Source organism: Egretta garzetta, unplaced genomic scaffold (assembly GCF_000687185.1).
Source record: "Egretta garzetta isolate BGI_Z169 unplaced genomic scaffold, ASM68718v1 scaffold434, whole genome shotgun sequence".
Taxonomy (NCBI): Eukaryota; Metazoa; Chordata; class Aves; order Pelecaniformes; family Ardeidae; genus Egretta; species Egretta garzetta.
Genome location: NW_009259584.1, coordinates 163,624 through 175,666, shown reverse-complemented (window position 1 = coordinate 175,666; position 12,043 = coordinate 163,624).

The following is a 12,043-nucleotide window of genomic DNA, read 5'->3' as shown; positions in this document are numbered from 1 at the left end:
TGCAAAGAAGTCTGAAAAACATTTCCACTAAGAGACTGGTAATTAAACTGGCAGTATCGGAGTCATCAGATTTTACTACTTCTTTGCATGACACAGAAAGTACGGTATTGATTAAGTGTTAAGAGGGGTGAAGCTAATTAGAAGAGACCTGATAAGACAGAATTTGCTGTCTGTTGCTAGAGGACAACAAGGTCAATAATAAACCAACTTACTAGGGTAAGTCTGTTGGTAAAGCCTACAGCAGCAGAAAGTTTAAGAAGCAGCTGACTTCAAGGGATTTCACTTTTTCTTCTATTGCTCCTCCCCTTTATCGCATCAGCAGAATTAACAATTTCCAAGTTTCAAAGTCACTAGTGTCTGTGCAGGGAGAGAAACCCCTACAGCCCAGGACCTGGTTCACAGCTGGCTTAGACCGAGACATAGCCCTTCCTCTGCAGCAAGGAATCATGCAGCCCAGCTCCCAACGTGCTGTCTCACCCACTAACTGCTCCTGCCAGTGCTTAGAAAGGGCACGAGGACCACCAAGTCGTTTTGCTCCTTATTTTAAATGAAAGCAACTCACATCCCATCCCTGTCCCATCTCTGCTTTTCCCTCTCTGCCTCCAGGCAGATGAGTTTTTGGCAGGACAGGCAGCTGACCTGGCTTGCGCTGATGGCAGGGGGCTCACCCGAGCCTGTGGGGAAGAGAGGTTTTTGGCAGGACCACCCCTTTGCCCTGCCATTATATCACTTTTGCTCACTCTGACAATGAAGCCATGCTTTTACTTAACAGATCAGCCAGATATCAGAGAACCATGGCTCTGTCCCCAAAACACATAAACCCCCAAACGAAACTCCCCTCTGTCCTAGGATACACCCTCTTCCCCTTCCAGATGGAGAGGGAAGGTACAATGTCAGCTTTAGATCTCTGGAAATCTTCAGGAACAAAGTCATTGCGCTGCAGTTTTACTGGCTGCACATTAGTTATTTTCTGCTTCCTGACCTCAAGTACCCCTTGGAGGGGAAAAAAAAAGCTAATAAATAATTGAAATAGTTCATTAGTAAATCACTGTGGAAAGTTAACAAGATTTAATTAAATGCCTTCAGTTTCATAGTGTTGGAGCTAAGTGACAAGGAAAATGTCACTTACATAAAAGATGTTTATATTCACACAGGAAGTATTTTATATTTCCAGTAAAGCAATGCAACTGTTCTGCAGTCACAGCCTGCAGAGTTAAAGATGATTAACGATGTTGTGGAGAGCTGCCATTCCTTGTTAGCTTAACTCAGCTTTGAAGCAACCTTACACTTTTTTTGTTTATTCAAATTTTTGGTGGTAATTTTCTTTCCAAGACTTCAGACACCTGATAAGCACCTCTGCCTGATCAGTTGCCTCATACACTTTTAAGAGCTGATTTCCCCGCCTGTAACCTGGGCCAGCACAGCTAGCCTAGGTGCAGAGCTCTAGGCTGGATTTGTTTGACTGCATTTCTATCACCGTTTCATTTAACATGCCTTTCCAATGTAGCTGCAAAGTTGTCTGCTCACAGAGGGAGTTGCAAAAGTGGTAGCTAGTGCAACAGCGAATCCTGCCAACTCCACCAGAAGCCCCAGTCAGATTCTCCAGAGCACTTTCTTCCTCACATTACTTAAGCAAATATATGTAAATGCACAGGATCTCAAGGCTTTAGAAAACACTTTACAAAGTGATAGGTTAATCAGGCAGAAAATCAGCTGTTGTGTGCTGGAAGATAGAGTAAAATTCAGAGACAGCAATATTTTGACTAGTCTATTTCTTAAAAAAAAATTAAAATTTAAAAATCGCAAGCTCCCCTCAGTAACGCACTGGTAGTGCTGCGACTCACTGCACACTGTTGTGTGTTCAAGGAGTCTAAAAGCTATGCATTTTCACTCCTGGTTTGTCAGGCTTGTTGATACAATGGTCTCTGAAGCCTCAGTTTGGAAGAGCCATCATGGCAAAATGATCCCAAACAACATCAAATGAAGAGGGTGGGACTGGACACTTTTGTCCACTGTACCTCAAGCTTTAAGCCATTAAGTATCTCTGAAAGCTTGGCTAAAACCGAAAGTTAGTTCTGTCAGACACATGCATGTTTTTCAGAGAGCGATTAAGAAGTTCGGCACAAGTTGTAGAGAGATTACTGTATGGCACAACTGCATCAACAACAATACTATAACAAGGTTTAGCATTCCTGGATTAAATAATTTCAACAATCAAGAGATCATTTTCATAAACTAAGTATCCTTAATGCTTACAACCTGCAGAATTATATTTAAAATTTGGCACATCATGAGGGGGAAGAATGTGACTACCCAGACAACTACTATTAGCCCGTATTTTAATTTGGTATCAGTGCATGGGAGCAAAGCTTCAGATATACTCCACAGTATCTGGAAAGCTGAGTATTTGCATTCCACAGAGCTGCGTGTCAGAGCCCAGCTAAAGCAACATACAAACCCATACATGCAAAGCATGTCTTGTTCTTCAAACTATGAAGTTACTTGTGAATATTGCCATTTTATACTCTTACTTTATAGACTGCTGGTTTGAGGAGGGGTTATGATAGTTAAAGCCCTGTGATCTCCAGAATTTGGGGTGGGTTTTTTTTTTTTTAAATCACATGGTAGGCCAGCTTCCTGGTTATAGCAGCACACACACACACTTCCCCAGGGCACACTGACATGACTCTCATATACAACGCTGACATCTCAGAGAAATGGGTACAACAACATTGTCCAGAAAAGCATCAGACCAGATGCAATAGCAAATTTCATTTCGACACAAGATTTACTTTTCTGTTCAGTGAGATAGAGTTAGAAAAATGGAAAAGCTCTCATCAGCATTCCTTAAATACATGAATTAGCAGGAGAAAAATTAGCGGAGATTTGTTTGTGTCAGAAGACTTGCATGCTCTGGGTGTGGGTATTACATACTGATCAGCCTCTAACAAGTTCATCAATACCAATGCAAATAAAATGCAGACTAGCAAGTGCTGGGAGAAGACAGCTATGGCAGTGAATCTTGATTATCAAGTCCATCTTCTGTAGCATCTCTGCATGCCCTCCAAAAGTTATCTACAGCATTTAAGGAATACCTGAGCAGACCTTCTAGGAGTCAAAAAACATTGTTAAAACTACACAACTAGATAGTTAAGTTACCATAAGAGGGGTTGTTCGCTCCCTTAATTTCTGTTTACAGGCCCAGCTCACTTAAACACTATCTATACCACTTCTCTCCTAAGAGTCAAATGAGGGCTTCCATTTCTAATAGCACATTTCCTCCCTCTTCACTTTGCCTGTACAATATAAGAATTTAAGTATTACTTATCTTTACACATTTTGCCTAACATTGCTGTTCTCAAGATGCCAGAGTTCTTTACTACAGCACATGCAAAATACTTAAAGCTTTCTTCAAAGTATTTGAAAAATCAAGTTAAGCTGCCAAGATTTAAACATAACTTCAGAAAAACAGATATGAAAAGGGGAGGTGACACACAACAATAACCTCTGAAAAGCCTATTTTAGGGGTCAATTCCTTAGTCTATCAAGTAAGAAAACAGCACAAGACATAGCTAGCATGAATCTGACAAACCAGTTCTGAGCTCAAACTTGCCAGCTAGGAAAGCAGCGGTAAGTGGTGGGAGAACATGTAGCTCAAGGATCATGCTTTACTACCTCAGCCCTCTGTTGCTTCTTCCACCTGCTTGAAGACATAGTATTAAATTTCATCATCCAAGCAATCCATGGGAGCTTGCACCACTATTTGAGTCAGTATTCAGTAGCAGGTGAAGAAAAGCAGGGAAGCCTTTGCAGTAAAAAATACTTGTTTTGATGAGTAGCTACACAACTGCCATCTTGAGAACTCTACACAACCAAATCTGTTCTTCCTTTAGAAAGGGCCTAGGGGTTTTATTTTTTAAATATAAGCAGTGCTTGCCATGTCAGAAATGAGTTAATCTCCCAAGTTAGCTCTTTTCAAAGACTTTGACCAGAATTCCAACATTCACAGAACACTTCAACTTCCCCCCCTTTTTTTCTTTGTGGGTTTTTTTTTTTTTTTGGATGAACAGGCTATATATATGTCAAGAGTCTATCAGCAAGACATGGACGATCCAGGTTGCTTTCTTCTGCTTATTAAAAGGCTAATACCAGTCAAAATACAAGTTTGACAGAAGAACAAGCAACCCTGAAATATTAGTTGTGCATATATGTGACACAAGTCTCCTGGTTGATGTCTTCAATTCAGAAAGGGGTCCCATGGCACCATAAATAAAAGCAAGCAGGTTACTTCAGGTTAAGGCATTATTTCCCACCAGCTGAGTATAAGAATGTATATGCCCTTGGTCAACTCAACTACAAGTAGTAGCACACATTGATTTAAAGTATTACATTTTAATTCTACTTTGTAAACAAAGTAACATAGGCTCATAGAGTTTTAAAAGAGTTTTAAAATTACTCTTAGCCTTGCTTTTGAGGTAAACATACACACATAGCAACAGCTACTTAAGGGACTGAATTACTGTCTGCCAGCTAGCCATATTTCTAAACCCCTCTACTCCCTCTGACCTTAAAGTTCATTTCTCAACTTTTGTTCAGCTTTATGCTGCCACAGGAACAGCACAGTATCCTGTGACAACACCAAACAACAAGAATCATTTTCTGCCCCTAGTAACTCTTAAGACAAGCAGATAAATGAGCATTTTTACATGCCAAGTAACATAAGGATGGCTTAACCACTTCAGCAGCACAAGGACACTCTCCAAACTACCAGTCATTACATACGTTCTGCATAGAACAGTTAGAAATGGGGCTTTTCAGGAAAGAAGAGTCTGCATTTCAAAGGGCATTTATAATTGGAGTGGACAAGGCCTCGGGACATCACTCCAGATTAGTTAGCAAAAACAAGCCTATTGTAAGAGAGTCATGGCAGTTCACATCCCAATGGACCTTCTTCATCTTTTGGGTCATCAACACATCATGTGGGAGGAACCACTGCTTTCAGGCTTTTCCAGTAAATTCTTAGGTGCTCTGTCTTTAATTATGAAGCAAATCATGTTCAACCAGAAAGCCTTAGGAAGTCATGCACAGGTGAATGAAAAAGTTGATGACTTAGATATGAAAGCCTTGGAGATTTCCTCAACAAGATAGGAATATGAAAATATATCCTACCAAATGATACCTTCCAAAGATAAACTTGCAATGTAACTTCTCTGAAAGGTTTAGCAAGTACAACAATAATGCCTGAAGAGTAATTAGCTTGAAAAGTGAACTAAAAGCACCGCTGCCCACCACAGATCATTGCTATACGTGGCAAAAATAAAATTGACAAGTGGTATTGGTACATGTGGTGGAAAAGGAAAAAAGAAACCCACCTCACTCCCACCAAGAAAAATGCATACAGCACTAGCAAGATTCAAGATGCTCAAGGTTTCAATACTGTTTTGCTTTGCTGTACTGCAACAGAACAAGCTGAGGAGGGATGAGGAGTGCAGGATTCTGTGAGCCCAGAGACATCTGAACCCTATTAACATCCCTGAGCCAACATAGCCTGAAGGGCATTGCTCACTCAAATGAAATAACCAGCTACAACTGCCTGCAGCCGTAGGTAGGAAAGAGAAAGCAGCATTGTTGAATCAGCTGAAGCCCAAAATAACAGCTGGGGAAACTGCTGTATCAGGAACTCCCTGCATCCACAGAAATGGGCAAGAGGTTCCGAACACAGTCGTTGCGGTGCTTTTTGCCTGCAAGCAGGTACATGTGTTTGTTAACAAGCACTAAGATTTTTGTTTCTGTAAATTAGTTATACCACTTGTCTTCTGCGGACTGGGGGAATATCCAGAAAGTTTTTCTTGTTTGTTTGGTCCTGTCCGCTGTGCAAGCACAGAAGGCAGCTGGTTTACGTATCACAGATGGCAAGTGAAGCATGACTCAGACTGAAAAACTCACTAATCTGACGATACTGCTTAAGACCCAAAAGAATAATTATGCCAGAAAATTTCTCTTCAATCCTCCTCTGCTACCCCCCTCAGAGGGGGGGAAAAACGTCAAGAGCAGCAGGGAACCCCTGGTTTGCCTCAGCCCCAAGCTGCTGCGCAAGAGTGGGGTGCTGAGCTGCAGCCTCTCGCGCAGCATCTGACACCACGTTTCAGGGCGAGTGAGTCACTTCTGAGCCCTCCAACTGCAAGTTTGCGGTGACTGAGAAAGAGGAGGCTGGGTATGGGCTTTCCAGTGAAGTCAGCTTGTTTGAGACTGCTATCTTTCCCAGAAAGACAACCAGCTCTTTTGAAGAGCCAACTGAGACAAAACGTGTTGATAAGTACTTCCTCTTCAAGGACTTACTGTAAAAATAATTTTATTTCAAGTATAAGCCTTTAAACATTATCACTGCTTGGACCAAGCAGTTTCAGATATGTACTTTATGCATCAAGAACAGATTTGCATACCATCTTTAAAACCGGAGCTGTATATCTTTATATAGGCTGTTTGAGTAAGTCTGGAAGAAACCACATTATTTTTCTTTCAGGACTGGAAAAGGTACAGAAACCCCCTAGGTACAGAACAGTATGTAAGTACAAACTCCAGAGAAGAGATCTATCCAGACAGCATCTTAGTGATTGTTTTCATTACTTGCAAAAGAAAACCATGCAATACTTCCATGAAAAAGGGATACTCAGTTAAATAGGCACAAATTTTAGAACCATTACCCTGAATGCAAGCGTTTGTACCACTGTTCTCAGAATTGCATAGAAGCCAGAAGTAACCTGTCTACAATTAACACTTTATTGTAAAAAAAGCAAAAAGCAGTATTAGGATGATCACTTCAAAATCTAAAATAAAATTAAAAATAGATATCCCATTCCGCACTCGACTGCTTTCTCATATTTTGGCATTTTGCAATTTGGTCTCCCAAACTGGCTCTAGGTTCAGCTCAAAATCCAAGAAGTCAGAAAGGCTGAGGCAGGAAGCTCAGAAATTAGCAACCTTGCTTTTGTTATGTCAATCTTCCGATTGTTGCTCAGCTCCAAGCAACCATAATACATCAGATTTGTACACTGTAAAGGGCCTGACAATTACATACTTAAAGAGTACTTCTCTCTGCACTCCTCGAGAAAGTTTTCTGTTATCATCACCCAGAACCCAATGCACAATGAGGGCCACACCGCAACGATCAATAAATATGCTCTAACTACAGACAACTGGCATGGCTGAGAGCAAAAAGACAACTACAGTGAACAAATAGAAACACAGCCAGCAACACCACGGTATCAGAACCTGCTGTACCAAAAATGGTTTTGGTACCTAAATGATCTAGCAAGGGTCTACAAAACATGGGGCAACACAGTCAGAACAGAATTAAACCCTGCAAAACAGCTTTAAGTCTACTTTGCAACAGGACATGCCACAGATGAAGGGCACTATATCAGAACCATTAGTTCAGTAACAGAATTGTTCAGGCTTGGCACCACAAGCTAATCAGATACTAATAAAGTTGTTCAGTGTAATAAACTGTTACTAAGCTGCTTTCTTTTGACTGGTCTTAGGCTAACCAAGTTGGGTATTTTCCCCTCTGCTTCCTCCAAAAAAAAAAAAAGTCAGCAACTGCTACAGCCACAGGCTTGATACCCTATAAGGGAACATTTAAGGTAGGATTTTCAAGAATTACTATTGTTTAGAAGGTCTTCCAAACATTGGCATTTACCTCTAAAAGCAACTTCAAAAATTTCAGCCCCTAGGAAGCCATTACAACTTTTCTGAAGACATCTACCTGGATAGGCAAATTACGAGGTTACATGGTTCAGCATGTTCCAAAGACCACAACTGAAGAGATGACCAGCAACCAACAGGTGCAATAAACTTCATGTTGAAAGTGCAGAATCCACAGTGAGAGTTCTCTGCTCAAGTTTTTTTTTTTTGGGGTGTATGGTTTGTTGGGTTGGTTTTTTTAAGCTGTGGGCAACAGTATAACTCCAGGCTACCAAATACGAAATTGGGCTGTAGATAGAAGATCACTGGTCAAAGAGTACACACCAGAGCTTTCCGAGTCCCTCCAACTGTCCTAAGCTAACCCTAACCTAAAATCTCACCTTAAAGTACACACACAGCAGTCTCTCCCCTCCACTCTCCCTGCAGTGTGTTTGCAGCTCCTCTTAAGCCGGGACCAACACTTGTGGCTATGGTCTGTTGTGGTATGAAAACCCTACCCCATTCACTCTTCTGCATTAGTTTTTCCTGCAGCGCATCTCCCCAAATGAACTCACCACAGGATCAGATCAGTGCCAGAAAAAGAATGGAAACAAGCCCAGCAGCCCCAGCTTTAGCTGGCTTAGATACTACAGAGGCTGTGGTTTGACTAACCTTATACTAGCATGAACTGGCACTCCCTTACAAAGAAGTTATTCTGCCTCACCTTTTCTGCTTTTGCACCAACTCCACATTCTCTGTGCTGGCACAGCTGTTTGCATGGCTGGACGATGAACTTCAGTGAGTTATGGTCCATCTAAAAACTCCTTAAAATGTATTATTTTTGCTGAATTATTACTTTGGGGCCAGGTAATTACTGACAAGAAAAACATATATGGCTGAACTTGTTAACCAGGAAGACTGGAATGGCAGAGACTTGATTGATAAAATGCAAACACAGGAATAGCAGAGTTGAGAGGCGAGACAACGTATGACTGAGACACCAAGAGGGAGATGGGGAAAAGTGAAAGATTAAACCAGTTAGCTCAGGCATCTGCAAAGTGGTTCTGTAAGTCTCAGCCCAACCAAGGGACTCCACAAGCTTTCTAATAATGCCACATAAGGAAATGCGATTTTTTTCAGTTTTGTCTTACAATCGAAAAGGGTCATGCATATACTCACGGCTGTGATAAGAATATTAAGGTTGCCTTGGGAACTTACAAGGCACACAAAAGAGCTGGATTAGACCAATTACCTCAGTACACAAGGTAGCTGTTCATCAAGTCCAATGAAAAAGAAATACTCTAAAAGGTGTACAGCCATAAGTATTTCTACTGCAAACTATTCAGCCCCACTCTTTGAAGATAAAGCTAATGTTTTCTTTTCAGTTTGTGGCACCCATCACTACAGCATTCAGCTACTTCAAACAATTTTCTCAACACCCTTATTAAGCAATTTCTCAAGACAAAACTAATTAAGTTACTATAGAACAGCACAGGCTCTATAGGAAGATCATAAGACAGATGTTCACATAGCAAGCCACATGCAAGAAGTTACCATCTCAACAATTCGAAGCTAACCCATTTCACCACGTACCAGGATGCAGACCATGAAAATTACCAAGGTTTGTCATTATCATCCCATAGCTGAGGCAGCAATTTCTTAGACTGCTTCAGCTATTTTGCTAAGTGCAAACACATGCTTTACCAACAGTGAAAATGAGGAAGAGAAATCAGGACTTTTGTTAGACATCTAAGTAGTAAGAGGAATAAGAAGTGGAAAAACATAGAAATAGACCTTGGGAGTAAACATAAAATAATGAATTAATACTGGAGTCCATTACCCACAATAGCAGTCAATCACTTAAAAACCAAGAGAAAATGAAGATGAACATGTACTTCTTCCAAGCCTTCAAAACCTTATCATTCAACAAAGACAACTAGACTTTCAACAGGTCAAGATACCTGTAAGCCAACACAACTACAACTCTAAGCACTTAGCTCTGGCAAGATTACACTGAAGGTCTGTAAAGAGTAAGCAGTTTCACCTTACTTGAAAGTTGTCATGAAGTTGCATAACGTACAGCCAGCCTATGGAACCCTACGGCACAAGATGTTTTCAAGGAAGAGCAGAAAACAGGACCACATAGCAGGAACTGCATAATGGGGTGAGTCAGTTGTATTAAAGTTTATCACCCTGAAACTACAGAAGGAAAATAAACATCTACCAGGCTCTGGCCAGTGGGCGTAATGCAAGTGCCTCCTTTAACGAGCAAGGAATTAAAAAATAATCCCCCAGAGACTCTTTCTTAAGGTACCTTGGTGCAGGATACTCAAATAAAATGACTAAGTGGAATCAGCAAAACAAATTTGTGCCACCCCTTTGCTTCACTGAACATTGTCCAGCCCTCCCCGCTGGGGTTAATGAAATTCAGTTTCAAAAACCTGTAGGCCAAAAAAACCCCAACAAAACAAACAACCAACATCAAACCTAGCCTTTGCAGCACACTATCTTGTAGGGTGGAAGACACTACTACAGGAAGTAGCTTTGAAACTGCTGTCAGAGCAATTTTCAGAGCCCATCTCAACCTTAAGTGAAGTTCTTGTACATGTCCCTTTCAATAGTTCAGAGAAGGACATGAAATATCGCTCCTATTTGTATTCCATGCAGGAATGTTTACTACCTTTAACCCAACCATAATAAATATTTACAATTTGTATTTTTACTAGTCCATCCACTCAGTTGCAAAAGCACTATCAAATTAATTTCTGTGGTACACGGAGCTTGACACCCAAAAAAGAACCAAGTTCTCAATAAATAGCTCTTCCTGTTCTACTTCCTTCCATATACAAACATCTGGGCTGAGTGCCCAGCTGACTTTATTTTAAAATAGTTTTAATTGCTTTATTATGTGCTCTGCTGTAATCAATGCTTTTTAATATGTTGTTTCTTCCTGCTTCTTAGAAAGAGCCTTCTCCCATGTAGTCTACCACCACCTCCATTAAACAATAAGGTTTGTTGTTTCTTTCCAAGCTCAGTTATGAATCGAGTTAACTTTAAGATCAGCAACTTCAGTTTTACTTTGTCTCAGTCATTTTGAAAAGCCACTTAGAGCACAATTGTAGTAGAGACATTCTGCATTAAATACAAATACTAGTGACACAGTTGACAACACAACTGATGAGTAGCCCTCCCCATCTCATAAAAGTTTCCGACCAGCCTGTTGTGCTGACAGGCGATGCTATGAGTCAACATTATAGCTCCATATCCTCAGGGTTTCACTAGTCTCATCATCATTTAAGAGTATATTAAAAATATGGACCCAGAAGTTATCAACTCCCATAACTTATGAAGATATATTGCTAGTAGTAAGTGCTGGGGGTTTGTTTTCATGGATTTTCCACACACATCCCTTTAAAGGAAACTGGTCATAAACATAAGTCAGTAGTTTTTATTCCAGAGGGCATAACTTACCTCTTCATTATTTTAGGCTTCATCTTTCTAACAATCTACTCCGTAAGCTCTTTTCAGTGTCATTTTCCTAAATGTACAGTGTTTCAGGATTGGAAGTTCTTAGAAGAGAGGTTGGGTAAGTCAGTACTGAGAAACTTGATTTATGCCACAAACTGAGAGGGTACACATTTACCTGAACAAGCTCTCCAGTGCAATATTGAAACATAAGGGCAGGCATAAATAAGTGAGCTATTTGTGTATTTGGATAAAAGTTTGTAACAGGAAAGGAAAGATGCTAGCTAAAAAAAAAAAACCACAACAAACTGCGTACTGACAAGAACACAGGCATTTTATAGCTTTCTGTACAGATACAGCAGCTTTCCTGACGTGATCAAATATATCCTAGTACAGACAAGGGGGAAAGATGCATTTACTTGTCATGCTTTTTTCCCCTCCCCACTTCTAACTGTAACAGCAAATGAACCCAAGAGTTAACACTGGCAGATAGAGGAGTCCCATGGCTCTCACTCCTTTTATTATTCTGTCCTGGTGTTGTTCCACTTTTGTTAAAAAGATCAAGCCAGATTACAGCCAAGAGGGCGACAGTAGCATCAGGCTCACAGTGCCTCATGTCAGCAGTTGAAGGAGGTCATGGAGTTTATTATCTGCCAAATTCTTCACCCACAGAAAGTACGCTCTTTCTGATGTACTCTGCAATATGCCAGGGGGGTGTCATTTGATCCATGTATTCTTATTGTTCCACTTGCTTATTAGGCAGCAAGTGCCATTCAGAAGTCAGGCACTGCTAAATTTTTAGATCAGCTTGTAATCATCCAAGAAACAGATGGCAATTACAGATTCCAGGGGCTGGGGGGGGGGGTGGGGTTTGGTTTTGGTTAATTTTTTTTTT